Source organism: Haliotis rubra, unplaced genomic scaffold, assembly GCF_003918875.1.
Source record: "Haliotis rubra isolate DU_JTF1 unplaced genomic scaffold, ASM391887v1 Scf174, whole genome shotgun sequence".
Classification (NCBI taxonomy): domain Eukaryota; kingdom Metazoa; phylum Mollusca; class Gastropoda; order Lepetellida; family Haliotidae; genus Haliotis; species Haliotis rubra.
The window spans coordinates 1,060,731-1,069,517 of NW_025765714.1; positions in this window are offsets into that span (position 1 = coordinate 1,060,731).

An 8,787-nucleotide genomic window follows, 5' to 3' on the forward strand; every position below is an offset into this window, starting at 1 on the left:
TCTTTTCATGGAAAATGATGAAATATGAAATATTAATGTTCAAAATGTAACTAAGTTTATGTGATAATGCCGCGAAAATAGGTATCGTGAGACGTATCGAATCATGACATGGGTATTGTGATACGTATCGATTCATGAAACTAATGTATCGTGACATCCCTAATAGTCCAACAATGTTACGGCGGGGACACCAGAAATGGTCTTCACACGTACCCATGTGGGGAATCGAATGCAGGTCTTTGCGTGATGAGTGAACGCTTTAGCCACTGCCCCGTCCCTCATGTTCAGAGCCATCTAAACATACTGCTGCTCAGTAATCACTGCGGACACACTGATATGGTAGTGTTCCTGGGTCAGCTTACATTCACATTTTCACTAGAGTGTATTTTGCCACTGGAGGGGTCTGCATCGCTGGACATAACAGGTTGGTTTAGATGTGAATTGTGTATTGAATAAAATATTGGGTTTTTTTATATCCAATGTTATTTTTGTTTGTAAGATGTTGATGCTTATTTGTGATTTTCTTTCCTGGTAACATGTTTCCTCCTGATTAAGGGGGGAAGTACATATATTCAATGTGCACATCCTCACTAGACATGATGATGGTCAGAGGCAACATCTTGTGAGGATTTTACTGAGGCTGTCTCATCTAGCAGTAGATATACAACATGCCAGTAAAGATTTTACTGAGGCTGTCTCATCTAGCAGTAGATATACAACATGCCAGTAAAGATTTTACTGAAGTTGTCTCATCTAGCAGTAGATATACAACATGCCAGTAAAGATTTTACTGAAGTTGTCTCATCTAGCAGTAGATATACAACATGCCAGTAAAGATTTTACTGAAGTTGTCTCATCTAGCAGTAGATATACAACATGCCAGTAAAGATTTTACTGAAGTTGTCTCATCTAGCAGTAGATATACAACATGCCAGTAAAGATTTTACTGAAGTTGTCTCATCTAGCAGTAGATATACAACATGCCAGTAAAGATTTTACTGAAGTTGTCTCATCTAGCAGTAGATATACAACATGCCAGTAAAGATTTTACTGAGGCTGTCTCATCTAGCAGTAGATATACAACATGCCAGTAAAGATTTTACTGAAGTTGTCTCATCTAGCAGTAGATATACAACATGCCAGTAAAGATTTTACTGAAGTTGTCTCATCTAGCAGTAGATATACAACATGCCAGTAAAGATTTTACTGAAGTTGTCTCATCTAGCAGTAGATATACAACACCTCAGTAAAGATTTTACTGAAGTTGTGTTTGAAGGCACCATTTGGCTGCTATTGGGACAGCAGCATGGAGTAAGGTCTTATGGCAGTGTCAGATTGTTGCACAGGCAACTGAAGAAGCAGAAAAAAAATTGGTTATATTATTGTCACATATTGTGTATAACATTACAGTACCTCACTAAAATGTGGAATATTAAAGTACTGTCGAAAGTAGAAAAAAAACTGTATTTTCTCATTTATCTCTACAATTTATGTAGTTCATATGGGCAAGTGTGAAATATCTGTTAAACCAAGTTCAGCCTAACTACAGTCTCACTGGTAGGGACATAGGAAACGTAGAAAAAGGACTTTACTGAGGAGAGATTAGTGCAGAAATGAGCAATGCAGGTTTTTTGTAAGTCCAAAACGATTTATTTGGAACAGACCATGGCTTTATGCAAATTAGTGTGTGACAATTTTGTATTACAAAGGACACTTTTTAAATGCCCAATTTGAAATTAGACGTAGCTTCATTATAAACGATAGCTGGCGTAAAAAAGAATAACTTTCATACTGAAACTATTAAGGATGTAGCTACCATGGAGTCTCACTATCACTATAAACAGAAACAGATAGGAGGGTTCGTCTCAAAAGCAAAACCTGGACGGGTGTCACAGACAATCGTTGGGGTTGGGCTAGGGGATAGAGATATTAGCTAAGATAAGATAATCCTTAAGGGCAATTATACTGGGGAAGTACACGGCATGTCATAACAATTTACAAATAATATCCAGTCCTAGCGATCTTTGCGATCAGGTGGTCATTCCACCTATATATTTTGAGACATTTAATACGATGCATTTCTATGGTTATCAGGTATCATACTCATTTACATATCTCAACATAAACTTTATGAAAGAAAGATTCGTAAGATGTTAATCAATAGATGAGGCATAGTCAACACACAAAAACACAAAATATCTTTGAGATGACCCCTTGTGCCTGTAGGGGTAGCACACGGTCCGTCGTCATACCTGGCTGAGCGACCTAATTGCCATGTATAGTCTGATATATTGTTTTCAGCAGCTATTCGTATTTTTTCTAAGTTTTGCCCGATTTTACGAGTAAACATGCTTTTCTGGATATCATTTTACGCATCCCACTGAATGCCCAGTTAGGCCGAAGTGGGTTATTTCGACATATGCTATTTGCAGTTGTGTAAATTTTAGGGATACAGAGTAACAGCCTAAAAACAGGGGTGTTTTTCTATTTCCGACTGTACTTTAGCATCTCAGAGAGACAACACAGCCCATGTATAAAGTGCATACAGATGTAGTGAACAGATGATAACATCAGAGCACCTATACACAACACATCTTGTTGTACCTGTATCTGCAGGCCATGCTGGGATCGGATTACTTCAGTCACACTGTACAACTGGTGCATGTCCAGGGGAAGCCTACACCCTGATAAGTGCCCTCAGTAGGTTATGTCTCTAGTAATTGGCCATTATTTACTCTTATGTCAAAATTTTCCTACAGCTAATCCTAGATGAGCGTCATCGGTCAAGATCTATTCAGTCTGTTATTGATTAATTTAAGAACTGGTTATTTATTGATGCACTAATTTGGAAAATTATCTTACACCTCATCATGAAGTTGCTACTGAGGATGCAGATAAGATTTCCTAAATGGAAAATTCCTTCCTGAAGTCGTCCCACGCTTGTACAATATAGTACACTGACTGCCATGCCAACAGGTGGGACCCTGTTGCAATGCCTTCCATGTGATTCACGAGGGAGCTACAATGGGTTGAGATGTTTACTCAACACTGATCTTTCAAACTGCGGCCTGAATCTGGGTGAATCTGAGGCTGTTGTTGATAAGTTGTGGACATGTAGAAATAACAACATGTTTGAGGGCAGGCAGTTGAACTTGGTGTACAAGAATTTAAAAACAAATGTGAAAAATTAACATGTGGCCCCTTTACATTTAATCAACAGAGATTATTTTTAGATGTAGGTCTAAAAAGGCATCCATGATAAAATTCTGTAAGGCATGTAACTGAACCACTAATATTCATATATCTTTGTCTTTCTTGCCTATACTAAAAAATGTTTTCCCCTTCAGGACATTTTACCATTTGGCAGAGATCCTTTTCTTTCGTTATGACTAAGTGGTTGCCAAATATTGCAATCACTGGATGCCTCACAGGATCAATATTGAGTTGTGTAATAGTCCTCAACATTCCAGTCACATGCTAAAACTTTCCATTCAAAGGCTGAGACAGTGTTTTCGCAATACAGCCATGCTGAATTGTTTTCCAGATTGTATGCACTGATTCCACTAGGTGATGGGAACGTGTGATGCAGTCCTCCTCCTCCTCATCAGGACTGGACTTCCCAATATCTGCCATGTGATCTGCACAAGTGGATGGCATGGCCAGCTGTAAACCATGTCCCCAGTTGTCCCGTGATATGTCATCCATCAGTTGTGAGAAGCCTCTTTCTGTCTGCTTGGGTCTTTGGCATGTTCAAATATAATGATAAGTCTGTGATGTCTAACAGATAATCAAACATTTCACTTTCTAGGTCTGTTTTACATGTCCCCTATATGGCTCAGGATGTCAGGTGAGGTGAAATGGGGTTGCAATTAAGATTATTTCGCTCATATGACGACATGTATCCCTGTGTATGTGTGGCTGCTTGTACTAGCCCAGACTTAAGCTGGTTTTATAGTGCTAGCTCACTGAGATAACATGTTGCAGTGAAGCATGAATACCCCACTCAGACACATTATACTGACTCCGAGGGGACCAGTCCTTGTTGTACCCATTAATGCCGAGCGCCAGGCAGGGACCAACAAGTACCATATTTTAACGTCTTTTGGTATGATGCGGTTGGGGATCGAACCCGAGCCCTTCTGCTCTCCGGGCGGACGCTCTAACCACTACACCACGGAGGGGCTCGGTTTAGGTTATGTGTGTGATTAAGTGACAACCTGCCCCTCTGTGGCAAGACAAATTGCAATGTCAGCTTTCTCTGCATGTTGAAAGTGTTCCAGTTGATCGTCTGTTAATTTCTTTGCATGGCAGAACATGAATGGCAACTGTGTCCTATTGTGTGTCTCCACAACAACCCCACAGTTAACATTCAGCCATGCAGGGCAGATACAGGTTCATTGCTTTCTTGGGGAAACATCAACAGGATGTTTACTGTTGTGCAGGTTTCTGATGAGGTGGGTGGTTTCCAGGATGTGAAATACCTGTATTACAATGAGGGTGTTTTGAGTAAAAGACACTTTGAGTCCTTTCAAAATATGTTTACTCCCTAAAATACTTTGAATTAGTGACGTACAGACTAACATGTTTGTATCATGAATTTGGTTTCAGGTTACTGCAGCTAGTTTGGTATTTTTGTGACAATGTTTCATGGCTACTGTTTACTCATCAGGACACCCCCTTTTATCCAAATCCAGGATCTGCCTTTGCACTTTTTTTATGTTAGTGAGGAATGTGTTGACACTAAGCATCAAATGATACAGTGGTCTGAGTCACAGATAACCGCTTTTTGTGATGTGCTAATTCCACTAAGTAGTGGGGAATACAACAGTTAGTCATCTTTTCATCACCCTTTTATATGACATTAGTGTCATTAAATCTCTTTACTTTGATGAAGAATATTTGCTGTTTACTAGAGAGACAACTACTTCTATGGTATGAAAATGTATGGAGTTTTGATTGGAACAGAAATAAATCTACAGGAATCTTTGCTATTGACAACTTTTGATAGTTAACAATTCTCATTCAGGGCTAACTGATGTGTCTGCCCCCGTACATTATATTACATACTCATGCTTGTCATAGCTACTATGTCCAACTATCTGGTATTACATACTCATGCTTGTCATAGCTACTATGTCCAACTATCATGTACCTAGATAGACCTCAGCTGGTACTGTAAGTATACACATTTGCACATGTACTGTAACTATTTTGATCACTGATGTATACTGAAACTGGTCTGTGATTAAGTAAGTAGAAATAGATCTGAGTCAATGATAAAGTATGGGGGTTGAGCCTCGGTGTAGTTCTCAGCATACAAACAGGACAGGGGAAATTCAGCTGTAATTCCCACTGACCTCATTATATCTCAGGCCTTTATTTGTCAGCAAGTTGAGCGCTACAAAAGCTTCCCCTATGAGTCAGTGCTATACCGGGTACTTCCTGGTAGGAGGAAATAAAAAGTTACCCTTTCTCGGACATACAAAGGTCAAAGTTGTCTAGTGCGAGAACATGCTGTGAATATACAAAAGTATGTTTTCATCCCCAAATTGTACCAGTGATAACTCAGCATCTCCTACAGGGACACCTTGGTGAACTTTTTGTTCTTTAGTGATCGATCCACAGATCGAAATCAACTAGAACAATGTAAAATATATGTAAGAAGTTGATCTTTATTTTCCTTAGTGACTTCTTATTTTTATGGATTATCAAAAAATAGTACAATTCCATAGATATGAATATATTATGTACAATTGTTAGAATGTGAAGTATTATATCTTGACACTGCCATGTAGAGGACTCAGTTTCCCGTTCAATAATTATATAGCCCTGCCCTAGAAAACATCCATTCCTTCACCCCTACTACTGACTGACTGCCTGAGTTACCCCACCACCCCTCACCCCCACTAAACTGTAGGAGACACACAATGCCGAGTATGCAAATATACATCGAGTAGAAGTATACACAAGTATGTCAAGTATTAAAGTATGAACATCTATGTCAAGTATTCAGGTATACAAATATATGCCAAATATAGAAGTATACAAATATACATCGAGTAGAAGTATACACAAGTATGTCAAGTATTCATGTATGAACATCTATGTCAAGTATTCAGGTATACAAATATGTGCCAAATATACAAGTATACAAATATACATCGAGTAGAAGTATACACAAGTATGTCATGTATGAACATCTATGTCAAGTATTCAGGTATACAAATATGTGCCAAATAGAGAAGTGTATTGAACAACACAATTAGGAGCACCATGTGTGACAAATCTCATTTCTTGCCTTGTGTAGAAGTATGTCTCAATGTTGGATATGACTTAATGCCTTCAAAATACCATATAGGTGTGGTGTCCTTTTAACAATGAGATGGAATATTTGAAGATCTATCTTAGATGTCTCTCAAATGTGAAAACCTTCTTATCTTTTCTTCTCGGACTTATTTTGGGAGCATATTTGTCATGAGGAAAGTTGAGCACACCTGGAAATTCCACCCAGGTAAATAGTGGAATAATATGGTTCAGTCAGTTGATTTGGTTCGTTCATGGTTACCCTTCCTCGTGTGGGGTTCTGGTTCTTGGGAGTGGGGCAAGCCAACCACCATTCAATGACTTGTCTGGACAAAGTATTCTCTGTACATGAATCAAGGAAATATTATATCAGATAATCAATCTGTATTATGCACTAGTCATGCATGGTGAGATTATACCATCAGATCTGTAACCTGTATTCTGCAGTGGTCATGGATGGTGAGATTATACCATCAGATCTGTAACCTGTATTCTGCAGTGGTCATGGATGGCGAGATTATACCATGAGATCAGTACCATGTATTCTGCAGTGGTCATGGATGGTGAGATTATACCAGGAGATCAGTACCATGTATTCTGCAGTGGTCATGGATGGTGAGATTATACCATGAGATCAGTACCATGTATTCTGCAGTGGTCATGGATGGTGAGATTACACTATGAAATCAGTACCATGTATTCTGCAGTGGTCATGGATGGTGAGATTATACCATGAGATCAGTACCATGTCTTCTGCAGTGGTCATGGATGGTATGTATTCTGCAGTGGTCATGGATGGTGAGATTATACCATGAGATCAGTACCATGTATTCTGCAGTGGTCATGGATGGTGAGATTATACCATGAGATCAGTACCATGTATTCTGCAGTGGTCATGGATGGTGAGATTATACCATGAAATCAGTACCATGTATTCTGCAGTGGTCATGGATGGTGAGATTATACCATGAGATCAGTACCATGTATTCTGCAGTGGTCATGGATGGTGAGATTATACCATCAGATCTGTAACCTGTATTCTGCAGTGGTCATGGATGGTGAGATTATACCATGAGATCAGTAACCATGTATTCTGCAGTGGTCATGGATGGTGAGATTATACCATGAGATCAGTACCATGTATTCTGCAGTGGTCATGGATGGTGAGATTATACCATGAGATCAGTACCATGTATTCTGCAGTGGTCATGGATGGTGAGATTATACCATGAGATCAGTACCATGTATTCTGCAGTGGTCATGGATGGTGAGATTACACTATGAAATCAGTACCATGTATTCTGCAGTGGTCATGGATGGTGAGATTATACCATGAGATCAGTACCATGTCTTCTGCAGTGGTCATGGATGGTGAGATTATACCTTCAGATCTGTAACCATGTATTCTGCAGTGGTCATGGATGGCGAGATTATACCATGAGATCAGTACCATGTCTTCTTCAGTGGTCATGGATGGTGAGATTATACCATGAGATCAGTACCATGTATTCTGCAGTGGTCATGGATGGTGAGATTATACCATGAGATCAGTACCATGTATTCTGCCTTCAGATCTGTAACCATGTATTCTGCAGTGGTCATGGATGGCGAGATTATACCATGAGATCAGTACCATGTCTTCTTCAGTGGTCATGGATGGTGAGATTATACCATGAGATCAGTACCATGTATTCTGCAGTGGTCATGGATGGTGAGATTATACCATGAGATCAGTACCATGTATTCTGCAGTGGTCATGGATGGCGAGATTATACCATGAGATCAGTACCATGTATTCTGCAGTGGTCATGGTTGGTGAGATTATACCATGAGATCAGTACCATGTATTCTGCAGTGGTCATGGATGGTGAGATTATACCTTCAGATCTGTAACCATGTATTCTGGAGTGGTCATGGATGGCGAGATTATACCTTCTGATCTGTAACCATGTATTCTGCAGTGGTCATGGATGGTGAGATTATACCATGAGATCAGTACCATGTCTTCTTCAGTGGTCATGGATGGTGAGATTATACCATGAAATCAGTACCATGTATTCTGCAGTGGTCATGGATGGTGAGATTATACCATGAGATCAGTACCATGTATTCTGCAGTGGTCATGGTTGGTGAGATTATACCATGAGATCAGTACCATGTATTCTGCAGTGGTCATGGATGGTGAGATTATACCTTCAGATCTGTAACCATGTATTCTGCAGTGGTCATGGATGGTGAGATTATACCAACACATCTGTGACCATGCACTTTCTCCACCAAGGCACCCCAAAATCATAGGAATTTTTTTATAGTCTCTCTTTCCCCAATAAGACACTCCATCCCCACAAACTTCTAAAGAAACAAAGGGGAATCTAACACGCCGGTTTATTTCCCCACAGAGTAGGGGCCTTTCTTGATACTTTTCCTATACCACTGCTACAGGCAGGTAACCTCACCCATATACTTAAGAAAAATAAAACATAC